Below are 15,360 nucleotides of genomic sequence, written 5' to 3' on the forward strand. Positions count from 1 at the left end.
ACACTTTGCTTGAAAATTTACTTTTATATGTTTTCTACCAAGCAGTTGTTCCTAAAGGAGGCCCTTCCTGACATAATATTGGATTCTTACTCTTTATCGAAAAAGAAAATGTGGAAGATTCTACAAGAGGTAATTTGTGGATGTTGTGTTCTTGCCTCTCTCCAAAGTGTCAGTTGGAAATATTTTTGCCTTCAAAGCCAATGACAATTTATGAAAGAAGATGTTGTCGAGTAACTTTCAGGCGAGAAGGCACAACAGTTGCTTTGCATTCTGGGATAGGACACTTTATTGTCTAATGGTGTTGATTAGATAGTGGCAGTGAAGGGCTGCTCCTGAAACACGTGAATATCGGTTAAATAAAGGCCTGCTTTCTTGCGGCCTGTGCGCCTTGGAAGGTGCACATGAGAAATGAAAGATAGGGTCAGCTTGTCTGCCCTTGCAAGATTGGTCCTCAAAGGAGGTGCGTTAAATATTCATCGCTGCTATAAAACCTAATGAGATTGCGAATATCTCAGAAATATGCCAGCTCTATGGATCATATTTCAAGCACTCTTTTCACAATGCCTCTTGGACAGGAATTATCTTGCAACAGGATATCCTCATATTTTTTGTGTATTTTCGTATATATGAGCTGTCACGAGTGGAGGGCAGAGGGGGCATTATGTCCCAGGTCCAATAATTCTTCAGAGCCTCGAGCTCCACTAGAAAAAATGAATATACAGCTCCAATAGGAAGCCAGCCTGTTTATTACAGAAGAGAAACACAGGCATATCACTAGATGGCGCCAGTTGCTGGGGTTGCTGTGATTTCTCTTTTCAAGAAGGATTGTAACTAGGGATCCCGGTTTTATGGAATTTCTTTTTTTAATATTTCCATCTGTATTTTTCCATATTTATTTTTTGTTCATATTATTGGTATTAATCCATATTTATATTGTGTTTTGTGAACATGTGTTGTGATAACTCCTATACCTTTCACATTTATTTAACAGATAAACGTGCAATCATACATTGATGCCTATCAGATTTTACCAAAATACACAGCAAAAAATAAAAAACTTACATACATTTTTTTGCATAATAGCACAAATACATATTGAGATATGCAGTAAAGTCATTAATCTCAGCATGGAGAATCACTCAAAAGAAGCCAAATTATTTGTATTTTTCCACTTTAAAAAATAAATACTGACAAGAAACACAATGTTTTCTGTTTGTATTTATCTGTAAAAATCAGTAAAAATATAAAACAGGGAGCCCTAATTGTAACACATAAGGGTCGATTCTGATCTCGGTTGGAAGGGCTACGAATCAGATTCCGCTTTTCCTAAACTGATCTGGAGCCCTTGTTTCCGACTGAATCGTTCCCAGTTCCGAACGAGAAATTACGATGCCTGGAAACCCTTAGTGCTGATCGAACCAGTTCCGGCAGGCATTCGGATACTTTGTCTCTGAGCGAGCACAAGTATGATGAACTACTTGGACAGCCTTCCCAATTCGGTTTGCCCAGAACGAAAAGACTGCTGGAATCGGTCTTTGGGGACCATGCACAGTGTGGCAGGCACCGAGGGGTGCCCGCCACAGGGTGCACAATTATCCCCAAAGGCCCCTTTTGTCAAAACGAGCCTGTGTTCATGTTCAGAACACAGGCACCCACTGAAGCCATGGGAGTCCGACCAAATCCTATACGGATGCATTCAAATGCATTGTACTCGTTCGGACAGACTCTACCGATCCGGGCCATCTGGAAATCATTCCGGACGTGAGTCGTTCGGTATGCTTTCCGAACGAGATCGGAATAGACCCCATAGAAGCAAGTTGATCAAGCCAACCCAAAACTTTAACAGGGGTGTACATTATATGTTTCACTGTGAGAACAGCAATACAATGTATTACGGTCACATTCATAGTTTATTTCTTCATGAAATATGTTTTTTTGATAATCAAATTTATTGATATTTGGAAGAAACCATGAAGTGACATTGGCAGCAAAAAAATAAGCACATTATCGCGATGAAAGACTACAGTTAGGACGGTGACAGAGACTTGTGTATCAGGCTTCAAAATAAATGACCGTGCAAGATTAACATAATACATATGAACACACCCACCAATCAAGACATTTGATTGAACCATTTGCCCCAAATCCTTTCAAATAGCTCAGGGCAGCCCTGGGCCTCGAAATGGGGTTCTTCTTGGGCTCACACCAGTCCACCCCTGTCTCCACCTCCGCACAGTAGGGGGATTGGCCTGAGACCAAAGTTCTGCAATGTCCCGTTTTGCCACCGCCATTGCAGTCCCAAGAAAGCACTTGTCCGCCCGAGAGCCATCCATGCCATCAAACACACCCAGAATTAGACGTATTGGATCATAAGGTAACACCCACCCCAGGGTCTGTGTGAGTACAAGTTCCACCCCGCCAAATTGACACAAGGAGGGGGCAATGCCAGACCATGTGGTAAAAGTCAGCTGGAGCGTGATTGCATCGTGTGCAAGTCGCAGAAGGCCTCAGTCGGGCTCTATACAAACGTGTATGGCTTAAATAAGCCATATGTAAGTAGTAGAGTTGAATTAGGTGCTGTTTGGAGGAGGTCGTCAAGGTCTTGGGGCCCATGAGAGCGTTTTGCCAGTCTGCGTCCTCCAATGGGCCCTGCCAAATCTCCTATCGGGCGCGCTGTGATTTAGGGTCGTGGGCCATTATTTACTAGGGAACGGTAGATCCGCAACACCCCTCCCATACATAGATTCCCCATCATCACTTGAGCCTCGAGGGGACTGAATTCGGGGAGGGAGGTGGGACATGGAATATGTGCATGGAGGGCATGCTGAAGCTGCAGGTATTTATAAAACTGAGAGGCATGGAAGGAGTAGCGCTGCTGCAGATCTGCAAAGACCCTGATGTGGTCCCCCACCCAGACATCCCCGAGTAGCGAGATCCCGATGCGGTTCCATTGACGAAAATCTCGTAGAGTTGAAGTCTCTCACAGCCAAGTACCATACCACATCCCATTTCGTGTGGCTCAGGGCAGTGCGCCAAGCCAGTAGGACTGTCCTAGTGATGGGGGAAGGACTTGTGGCATGGGTGCCCCATATAGGTAGGCTTGGAGCTGTGAAAAGTCCATAGACCGGAGCTCAACCTGGTAAGCCGTGTCAGACCAGCTTCCAACAAACCAGTCGTGAACCACGATAAGCCTTGTGGCCAGGTAGTAAAGGTGAAGATTGGTCACACCCATGCCACCATCCTAAGGAGGTATTCGACAGTGAGCCAGGGACATACGCGGCCTTCCGCCTCTCCATAGGAACGAGTGAGGAGACCATCAATTTCGCTGAACCAACTCCCCAGGAGGTAAAAAGTTGCATTTTGAAGAGGGGGAGGGGGAGGACCATCATTTTAAAAAGGGCACTTCTGCCAAGGGGATTAAGAGGGAGGGACTGCCATTGTTTGAGGTCTGACATTGGCCTTGTTAACCAAAGGCGTGACCATTCCAGGTCCGGGAGCAAGGTGACCCAGACTCCTAAGTATTTGAAGGATTGCCTGCGCAAGGGAATGGTAGTTTGCCAATCGAAACATGCACGCGAGCGGTGGAGAGGAACCAAAGTGGACTTCGCCGTGTTGAGCCGCAGGCCATAGACTTGTTCAAAGGTGAGGAGGACTTCCAGGCACGTGGGCCGGAGTCCTTAGGATCTGCCCGGAAAAGGAGGACTGATCGGCGTAAAGGATGATCTTGTCAACCTGTTGGGGATCCAAGGCCCACCCCTGGATGCGGGGGTCAGTGCGCACAAGAGAGGCTAAGGGCTCCATTGCGAGCGCAAATAAAAGCGGTGAGAGGGGACAGCCTTGGCGGGTGCCCCTCTGAATGGGCAATGCCTCCTTCTTCATGAAATATTATAGAGGAGAAACATACAATTTAGTGCAAGAACTCTTGTAGATGTTGGTCCTCATAGAACAGAGTACCCCAATGTAGTAGACTTCTGAGAGGTTAAGCCCTTGTCCCTGGAATAATTTGTCAGTCTAGCACAGAAAGGTAGATCTTCAGATTCAATTCCAAACCTCTGTTTCCAATGGTGGGATTGCATGTGGCGTCTGAAATATTTCACGTTCATGTGGGGCGCAATTCTATGCATCCATTGATGACACATTACATTTTGTGAGTTGCAAATCACGATGTTTTGCGACTTGCAAAATGGAATTTACAACAGTGTCTGAGACACTGTTTGCAATTCTTTAAATGGGTCACAAGGTACATGCCTCATTAATATTCATGAGGCAGGTCGCAATTTGCGAACCATTGGGACTGGCCTGCAAATAAATGTCTATGTTTGATTTTTCAATAAAGCAACTTTTATTTTTCAAATGCAGCATGTTTTCCTTCGCAATAAAAAAAATGAAACATGTTCTTTTCATTTTTTAAGGGCAGGTCCCTGGGAACACTGCTCTTAAAAAATATTTTTGCGCCCATTCACAAAGGGACCCCTTCCCGTTTGCAAGTGGCTTACCACCTACTTGAAATAGGCAATAAACTGTGAGTGAGTCTCTTTAATTTGTCCATTATCGTGTATAATTGTATCAATGTCTCTATTGACCTGAATGTCTAAGTAATTCTATATACATGGCACCTACTGGAACTGAAAGTTAGGTACTGTGGGCCTCATTTACAAGCTCATTGCTCCGTCGGTGCGTCACTTTTTTAGACGCACCAGCGGCGCAATGTACCTGCCATTATATTTACAAGTAGAAAACAACACAGTGTCGTGGCTCTGACCCAGTAAGGCTACGCCCTATACAATAAAAAAAAAACACATTTGCCAGTACTGGATTTTACTTTCTGTCTACTATGGAGTGACCTTTATGAATAAAACATACCGGTCCGTTTTTATAAATGATGTCACTAGTTACAATTGATAACATCAAAATGTTTCAATATACAATATCAATACAACAGTATCACACATCCTACCCATATTTTGGCCAAGTCATACATACCTCATTTATACAAAACCACATATATACAACAGACTTTTAAATGAACCTCTGTCAAAGACACTGATTATTTGTACGTATAAACATTGTTAAATTCCTTAATTTAGAGTCCTACTTCGTCAAAATCATCATTTGGACGTAAATCCTTATTTACAAAACAATAATCGTATGTTTATTCAGAATGACAATGGGTCTGGTCAGGATGTTATCAATTGTATTGTTCTTTATCTGTTTATATATGCACAAAATATCTCCTGAAACATGGTTTAAAAAAATGATTTAAAATAATTTTTCCATTAGTGAAATAAATAAACTAGTGAAGTAATTTATAAAAACGGGCCGGTATGTTTTATTCATAAAGGTCACTCCATAGTAGACAGAAAGTAAAATCCAGTACTGGCAAATGTGTTTTTTTAAAATTATATTTACAAGGTCACGTAAAGTCACCCTGTATGACTTTTCACGGCCTTGTAAATATGGGCCCCTTTCACATATTTCTCTGATGTTGATGTTCCCACGCAAAATACAATGGAACCTGACACATTTCCAGATTGACAAAGTGTTGTAAACCTGGGAATGCATCAGAATCCTACGCGGGGAGGCATAGGAGTGGCACAATGAGGAGAAATGTTGCTCTTTCTATGTGCTGTAGCATACATAGAAGGAGCAAATAACCTTTAATGATTGTTTATGTGCAGGAAAGTGTCCCTTCCTGTACATAAACAATCATCCTTGCAACACAGTCACCTTTGTGCCAAGGCGCAAGGGGGTCTGCATACGTGCACGGTTGCTGTTTGTGCTCCGGCACAGGGGAGAAGGACAGGAATGTGCCGTATCTTATAGATACAGTGCATTCCTGTCCTTTTATTTTGATGCACGGCAGCACAGCAGGAAGGTTTGCTGCGCTGCAGTGGGTCAAAATATAGGAAATGTAGGCCCATATTTTTATCTGTGTTAGGAGTCCTTTGCATACCCTAGATTTTCAACCAGCTTATTTTATATCCTGCAACCTTGGAAAATTGTATGTGTGTAACCTTTTTTCTCCACAGGGAACTATATTTTCCTAAGAAGAAGAAATTCACGTTCCTTGCGCCTGGAGGTAAGATTGAGGTATTCCTTAACTTTTCCTACCAACAATCCATATTTATTCCTGCTTTTCACTGGAATAAATGCATGTGCATTTCCACAGTGGAACACTACCTGCTAAATGCTTGTGAATACCCATGAGATGCAAGTTTGGAGGTTTTCACTGCATTTGTCAGGGCAGCCTGATTCTACTCCTTTACTTAACTCTACATTTACGATGGGGGATAATCCACAGAACAGATGGATTTTGGAACTATTGTCAAGAGCCTTAGTATAAGCTTCCCAGGTTCTTCACAGGAGCAGAATGACAACTGTTCTCAACGCCTCCCTAAGACTCCCACCACGCCCCCACAATAGCTCAAGGTAGTGTGAAACAAGTTCCAGGGGGGAAAGGGGAATGGGACAGAGAAGAGACTGCCTAGTCTTCTATATCTGGCGTCTTCTGAATGCTGCTAGGTCTAAATGTTCATCGCGCTGCTCTCAGTTCTAGACACTGTAACACAAAACACAAATTACTACAGTCCACTAGAATTTGACTTCTTACTATATTCTCTATTCTACTAGTCTCCCAATACCGTACCCATGAATGACTAGGTAATTGCCCCTCTTCTAGTATGTAGTGTTCTTTTATTTAATCCACTCAAAAGTGAATAGTACGAGAAAAACCTGCAGAGATAAACAATGCTTAGTATATGGTTATTTTACCCTTTTTTTAAACTATTTTATTTCTAACTTACTCTTTTACCTTTTTTTTTTTCTTAGTGGTGAACTAATGTTATCTTTTCTTTTTTGCAGGGAAATCACAACTGGAAACTCTACAAGAGCTGAAACCTTCAGGTTAGACTAACACGATTTTGAATGACCTTTGTTTATCTTTTTAAACTATCTCAATTGAGAATGATATAGCAGACTAATATTGAAATAATAATAAACTGCAACTAATTCAGACACACTCTGCCTTCCTCTATGAGGTACTTGCGTGATTGACTAGAAGCTGGTCTGAAGAGAGACTACTGGAATCTTCACCGGAGTCTCAGGAATGCCCAAAACGCTGAAAACTGTTTTCTTTTCACTCAAGACTGAAACCCGACACTGGAAGATTTAATTACTACCGACGGAAATTCATAAATGCCTAAAACTGCTCTGAAAACTACACAGATGCGCTGCCAAGCACTGTTACTCGCGTCTTGGTGAAGTGCACACAGCTGTGCTCGGAACCACACGATATTGGAAATAGACTGAAGCGCTAACTCTAGCACAGCCAGCCATCTTTAAGGCATATTTCCTGACCAGTTCTGTCCCGGAACGGTCATTGCGAATCCAATGGAAATTCGGATCGCTTACTCGATTCTTATTGTAAAGATTAGTGGTAGCTCCCACTAATTGGCATCTTTTAGTCCTGGAATTTGGATTCCTGACAGTACCCCTCTGTAAAGGGGGGTTCCCTAGGTGTCACCTTGAGAGGATTTTGGTCGTGAAAGGTTTTCACTAATCTCGGGGCATTCAAATTTGAACATGGTTCCCAAGCTCTTTCCTCAGGACCCTAACCTTTCCAATCTACTAAATAGTACAGTTTTCTGTTCTTCCACTTAGAATATTCTTCTCCATTTTCCATTTGAATGGGTTTGGGAGATTTACAGGGCCTAAGAAATGGCAAAGATTTCTTCAACAAGGAGACATGGCAAACTGGGTGAATTTTTAGTTGAGGAGGTAGGCTTAACCTAAAGGTTACTGAATTTGGTTTACTCTCAATTTTAAAGGGACCAATGAAACGGGGTTGGGATTTTCGGCTTCCTTTTAACTTTAAATTCTTTGTGCTAAGCCACACCTTGCTACCTACAGGATAGACAACCTCTGGTCTTCTCTTCCTGTCTGCATAACGTTTATACAGTTCTTTTGATTTCTCTAACTTCTCTCTAGCTGCCTCATGAGTTTCACCTATTTGTTTAACTAGGTCTGTGACTGCAGGAACCGAATCCTCAAAATTACCAATCATCAAATTTAGTTGCCGACCATAGTTTAGAAAGAATGGGGATTGACCTGTGGAGCTATTTTAAGGGAATTATTGTGTGCAAACTCAGCAGCCCTGAGAAGATCTGTCCAGTCCCCTTCCTGATCTAACAAAAACAATCTTAAATACTGTTCCAACTCCTGATTAGCCCTCTCAGTCTGCCTGTCTGTCTCTGGGTTATAGCTTGTGGAGAATAAAGTTTCTATATTTAACCCTTTGGTAAAGGCCTTCCAAAAATGGGACAGGAATTGAAAACCCTGATCATAAATGAGGACCTTTGGAATCCCATGTAACCTTACTACATTTAGACTGAACTGTGTAGCTAATTCCTTAGCACTAGGAATGCCTTGGAGAGGAACAAAGTGAGCCATTTTGGTAAATGCATCTACAAAAAACAGGATCGTATTGTAGCCCCAACAGGACGGTAGGTCCACAATTAGTTCCATGGTTATCGTATTCCAAGGATGAGGGGGGTCGGAGTGGGTTGTAATAAACCTTGTGGTGCCTGCCGTGTCGGTTTTACCAGATCACAAATTCCACAACCTAAAACATATTGCTTAATGTCTTTTGTCATATTGGACCACCAAAATTGTCTTTTTACCAACTCTTCAGTCTTGTTTATTCCCATGTGACCAGCCATAGGATGGTAATGGCAGTCGTACAAAATGTGTTCTTGCAATTCCACAGTAGGTATGAACAGAGCTCCTTTGTGATAAGGTAGATCATTTCGGATTTCTCGAAATGAATCAGATTAAACACATTGCTGAAGGTCATCTGGTAAGAATGACCCTTTCACTTTTTCTTCAAGAGTTTCATGAGAGATGAGTCCAACTATCTTTGAGTCTGGGATGATCCTCTGGTCTTCTATCAAGGCCCTTTGTCCTTCTGTACCCAACCGAGATAAGGCATCCGCCTTGCCATTCTTGTTTCCGGGCCGATAGGTGATCACAAAGTTGTAATCCGCAAAATATAAGGACCATCTGAGTTGGTGTGGTGTCAGTGTTCTTGCTGATTTTAAGAACTGCAGATTCTTATGGTCCGTATACACGGTTTCTGAGTGTCAGGCCCCCATCAGATAGTGTCTCCACTCCTTGAAGGCATCCTTGATAGCCAGTAGCTCTTTTTCTGTGATCATACTGACTTCCACGGGTAGGAGTTTCCTAGAGTGGTACGTAACAGGGTGCAATTGGCCGGTCTCCTTATGTTTCTGTGACAAGACTCCCCTGATAGCTTGATCCGAAGCATCAGTCTCCAAATAAAAAGGTTCCATTGGATCAGCATGGAGGAGAATGGGCGAGGTGGTAAAACTCTTCTTGAGAGACTGAAAGGCGTTTTCAGATTCAGTTGACCAGGAAAAGGGAACTCCTTTTTGAAGTAAACGAGTAATTGGAATCACCTTAAGAGAGAAGTCTTGGATGAATCGTCTGTAAATATTTGCAAATCCAATAAACCGTTGTACCTCTTTCACAGAAGTTCGAGATTGCCAATCCAAAACTGCCTTAAGCTTGTGTGTATCCATGGTGATACCTTCAGGAGACAGGACAAACCCAAGGAAATCAACCGAACATACATGAATGGCACACTTTTTAAGTTTGGCATACAGACTGTTTTCGCGCAGCTTCTCCAGGATCCCTTTAACATGTTCTTGATGCTCCTCTTCAGATGCAGAGTAGATTAAAATATCATCAATATAGATGATAGCACACTTGTCTATATACTGATTTAGAACGTCATTAATGAAAAACTGAAAAGCGGCTGTCACGTTGCAGAGTCCATAAGGCATAACCTGGTATTCATATAGCCCAAACGTGGTCCTGAACGCGGTCTTCCATTCATCGCCCTCCCAGGCCCGGACTAGGTGATATGCTCCTCGCAGATCAAGCTTCGTATAAATCTGAGCTCCCTTCACTTGGTCCAGGAGCACAGAAATTAGAGGCAAAGGGTATCTGTTCTTAATTGTAATCCGTTTCAGGGCACGATAATCAATGCAGGTGCTCAGATGGCCTTCTTCCTTCTTTGGCACCAAAAATAACGTCGAGGAAACGGCAGACTGTGAAAGTCTAATAAAAACGTTCTTCAAATAAGTTTGGATATACTCCTTCAGAAACTTATCCTCCTTCTCCGTTAGAGCATAGATTCTGCAACATGGAAAATTCGCCCCAGGTTCCAGCTCGGTTTTGCAATCATAAGGTCGATGTGGAGGGAGCCTTTTGGCATTTACTTCGCTAAACACATCCTTAAACTCTTTGTAAATTTCATGAATCTCTTCAGTGTGAATGACACACACCGAAACTCTGTTGTCACATAAACTGTAAGACATGCTGGATTATTTCTCTGGTTCTTTTCCATGGAAACACACCTCTTACCTCTTTATAATAATCAGAGATCATTTTAATCAAACGATTCTCCAAATCGATCTGAGGATTATGTTCCATTGACCAGGGAAGACCTAGAATTAGCTGAAATTGCGGTGTGTCAATGAGATTAAAATGCAAACACTCCTGGTGCCCATCTGGCAAGACGAGCTCCACCTTTTCCGTGTGGCTAACAATGGGACCAGAAGAGAGGTTAGTTCCGTCCACAGCTCTCACCGCTTCACTCCAGGGTTTTTGTAAGACCTGCAGCCCAATCCTTGAAGCAACTTGAGATCACAAAAATTTCCGGTTGCACCGAAATCAACCATAACTGAAATGTCAGTTTGAACAAAGGTTCGGTATTTAAGAGTGACTGGGAGAGTCAAATGAGGAGCTTCTGATTGCAAGGTGTTCACAAGTTGATGTGTATCAGGGGTTGTGATTTCTTTAGCAATCACAAGTCCAACCCATCCTACTGGTGGTGCCGCAAGTTTTCCTTCAACTGAGCCTTGGGTTTCTTCGGGCAAACCTTGAGAAAATGTCCGCTAGAGCCGCAGTACATACAAAGATTGTTTAATCTTTTTTCTTTCTCTTCCTTAGTAAGAGGACCACGTACTGCTCCAATTTGCATTGGCTCAACAGTTTGACTGCTCTCCGCTGTTTTAATGCCCTCCGATCTCATTTGGTCAAATCTAGGGACACTTTGGCAAAACTCCCTCCGTTTTTCTCCCCGTCTCTCTGTCTGCCAGTAATCCAGTTCCAAAACTAAATCAATAAGGGCATAAACCTCGGTTGATCTATTAGGTATCTGAGACAGGGTGTCCTTAAGTTCGTCCTTCAGGTGCTGCAGAATAACGCAGCTCTTTTATTCTCCGACCAGTCTGTCTGCACAATGCGTTTATTAAATTGGGCCAGATGCGCCACCAGTTTCTTGTTTCCTTGCTTCAATCGAGCAACTCATTATCAGTAGCTTGAGCCACTTTCCTACGATCAAATATTCGAAGGAAATCCTTTTGAAATTCTTCAAAGTGGTACAAAATGGCAGAATCCTTAGTAACTAATGGTAAGGACCAGACCGCTGGGTCACCACTCAAATATGATAGCATGAAGGCCACTTGAGTTTGTGCAGCAGGGCAAATGGTGGGACGATACATAAAATGGATGGAACATTGGGTAGGAAAAATTTGATAATAGTATAACTGGGGATAAGGAGTGCACAATCTGTATGGGAGTTCTAGTGTGAGATAGTGGGGTAGTACTTTACACCTGCGTGTCCTGCGAAAAGGCTGCAAAGCTAGTACCTGAAAAGTAACTATCCATTTTTGTCGCTAAGTCAGTGGTTTCCTTTCTAGAGGCTATTAGGTCTTGCCTTAAACTTCTCTTTTCCTCTCTAACTTCCATTACTCTGCCCAGATTCTTGAGGTCCAACCCATCAGTCATTCTGCTCAGGTGAGTAAAAATTTCAAGAGTCTTACTAGAAGCTTCCCAGGTTCTTCACAGGAGCAGAATAACGATTGCTCCCAACGCCTCCACAAGACTCCACCATGCCCACACAATAGCTCAAGGTAGCACGAAGCAAGTTCTGGGGGGAAAGGGGTATGGGACAGAGAAGAGACTGCCTAGTCTGGTGTCTTCTGAATGCTGCTACGTCTAACGGTTCCTCGTGCCGCTCTCAGTTCTAGACACTGTAACACAAATTACTACAGTCCTCTAGAATTTGACTTCTTACTATATTCTGTATTGTACTAGTCTCCCAATACGGTACCCATGAATGACTAGGTAATTGGCCCTCTTCTAGTATGCAGTGTTCTTTTATTTAATCCACTCAGAAGTGAATAGTACGAGAAAAACCTGTGGAGATAAACAATGCTTAATATATGATTATTTTACCCTTTTTCTTCTAACTATTTTATTTCTAACTTACTCTTTTACCTTTTTCGTTTTCTTGGTGGTGAACTAATATTATCTTTTCTTTTTTGCAGGGAAGTCACAACTGGAAACTCTACTGGAGCTGAAACCCTCAGGTAAGACTAACAAAATGTTGAATGACCTTCGTTTATCTTTTTAAACTATATCAATTGATAATGATATAGCAGTCTCATATTGAAATAATAATAAACTGCAACTAATTTAGACACACTCTGCCTTCCTCTGTGAGGTACTTGCGTGATTGACTAGAAGCTGGTCTGAAGAGAGAATACTGGAATCTTCACCGGAGTCTCAGGAATGCCCAAAATGCCGAAACCTGTTTTCTTTTCACTCGAGACTGAAACCAGACGCTAGAAGATCTTATTACTACAGACAGAAATTCGTGAGCGCCTAAAACTGCTCTGAAAACAACACGGATGCATTGTAATGGCATGCGTTGTTTTGCATGCGGGGTAAATGATGTTTGCCATGCTTAAACATTAGTAAAATAAAGTGTAAAAAAGAGACAGAGATGCATATTGCAGCTTAAGTATTGTACAGAACCCAGTGCAGCCAAAAAATCTAAACTATATTATTTTACAAAAAATCTTTTATTGAGTTTTTTACTATACATAGTTGACATGGCGCTCTTCAGTATTCATCTTGCTGAATATTACTTAAACGTTAAACATAGATATGCGTGTTTAATCATACATGATGGGTAGATAAGTTACGTCCTCCCCTTAAAATACTTATTCTAATTCAATCCAAGGTCCTCGTTTTTTTGGGTGTTTGTTTGGGCGTCCTCTTGCCCAGCATACTGGCTTCCCCCGAATTCACCTTTGTCCATTCCACAATGCAATTCTAAAATACATAATTAGTCCTGGGAATTCTGCTAAAAAAAAGAACACTTTGATAGAATGAGGCCTGTTCACCCCAAAAATATTTTGGAGTATGTGGAGTTTGCATACTCCAAAATGTAATTCACAAACCTACACCTCTTCTTTTTTTCTGTACAAAGACTCTTTGCACATGTAAATATAGGATTTAGTAGTACATATTATAAGGTCAAGGGAGTTGTAGTAAAGTGAGAAGTCATCAGTACAAAATGGGTGGTGAAATTGAAGGAAGTGCTTAAGGGTGGATCTGCTCATAAAAACACTCACTCACATAAGAGAAGTAAATTGTAGTTCACAAAATACACATGCAGATCTACTACAGTGTACAGCCAGAACATTCTTCAATGAGAGTACAGACAAAATATTCTCAAATGTACTCCAGCCAAGCCAGGAAGTAAGTCATGCACCACACATTGCCAACCACTGGTACTGAAACCCACTCAGTAGAAACCTATCGGGGCACGAAATAATGCTAATAGGGGAACATAAAAACCAATAAGTTAAATAACATTTCAAATAAATAAATTGGCAATTTATTTTATTCCTTTTAAAAGAAAAAGTTATATTTTTTATTGGGCATATTAACATTTAATATTATATAAAGTGAATAATTAATTTATTTTACAAAAACAATAACATTTTATTAGTTTGTATAGATTTTTTAGAAATAGTTCAATAAAACGTAAGTACCAAAAGTGAATATGAATCAGGTAAATGTGTTTTTATTATTTACATATTTTTTAATTGAAAATATTTTTTGGTAAAATTCCCTATTTTATTTTTAAACTATTCTGTGTGAGGGTTGGAGACTGATATGTGTACATCAGTGTGCAAATATACATATAGAAACTGTGAATTCCATCCGTGAGGAGATCTGCACCCAAAGGTAGTTGTAGATCTACACATGCAGAGATCTACACATGTAAACTTACATTTTTGAATAAACTCCAATATGCTTTAATTTATTTTCTTCAATATAATTGATTGATGTTATAGCTGTTTGCTAAATAAAATGTTACAGCCTCATCACAGAATCTAAAAGAAGCACACTAATCACAGGTTATCTGCAATGCTTAATGCAATTTGAAAAATGTAATTACTTAGGGGCTAATTTATATGTTTGCAGAGAAGGACTTCCAACGCAATGGCTACAGAGCTCCCTCTCTACCAGCATAATTGTCTGCCTGTTGAATTTGGATGTGACTGGACAATAGTTTGACAACGGTGGAGACTACTTTATTTCCGCAGAGCCCAACGAAGTCAGAGCTGCCGAAGAATTAGCTATATGTTCATTCACCCAATTAAGATTGACGGACATATAGCTGTTTTGGCGGTAAGGTGCTGTAAAAATCAAACACAAAAAACTGAAAAATGCATTTTTTTTGTTTGAAAAAGAAAATACAAGCTTGGAATTTTCTTTTTGGAAAAAACAAATTGTAACTTTGACGAAAGGCTCTATCATGTTTGATGGAGTCTTCCATCAAAGTTACAGTATTTAAACCAGTGCTAAAAATGTCTGCTGGTCTGATGGGCATTTATAAATCTGGCGGGCAGTATCTCCGTCAGGGTGACAAAGTAATTTGCTCCTTTGCCCAGGCAGACAAGAGGGCCAAGTCGGTCTAAGAAAAGAAGGTTTTAAGTACCTTTTCAATTCAAGCTGTAGTGATTTACAGTAACAAATAACATGTGCAAGCGTGTTCTTGTTATAATTACAGACTCTGCAGTGATTCAAATGAGTTACATTTTTTCGAAGTTATCCATTGCTACCCCAGACTAAGCAGGACAGCCCTTAACCGTAAAAAACATTAAGCCAGATGAGAATGGATCTTGCATTACATTTGCAGTTTATTATTGAAATAGATGTTTATTACCAGGTTTGAATATTATTAATGCCCAAGAGTTTAAGTTGAAGATATGGAATTTGGTTTACATCTAATTGGACAAAATCTTTTTAAAATGCATGGTGTTTCAATCTCCCCATAGCCATCTAGTCCTCAATGGACTTTATTTATATTGAAATATATTTAAAGAGATTACAAAAAACAAACTAATAATATATTATTTAATGCTTCTACAAAATCTTTTGAGAAATGTATATACTTTTTCTCATTTTATTTTTTGA

Source organism: Lissotriton helveticus, chromosome 11 (assembly GCF_964261635.1).
Source record: "Lissotriton helveticus chromosome 11, aLisHel1.1, whole genome shotgun sequence".
In the NCBI taxonomy this organism is placed as follows: Eukaryota; Metazoa; Chordata; class Amphibia; order Caudata; family Salamandridae; genus Lissotriton; species Lissotriton helveticus.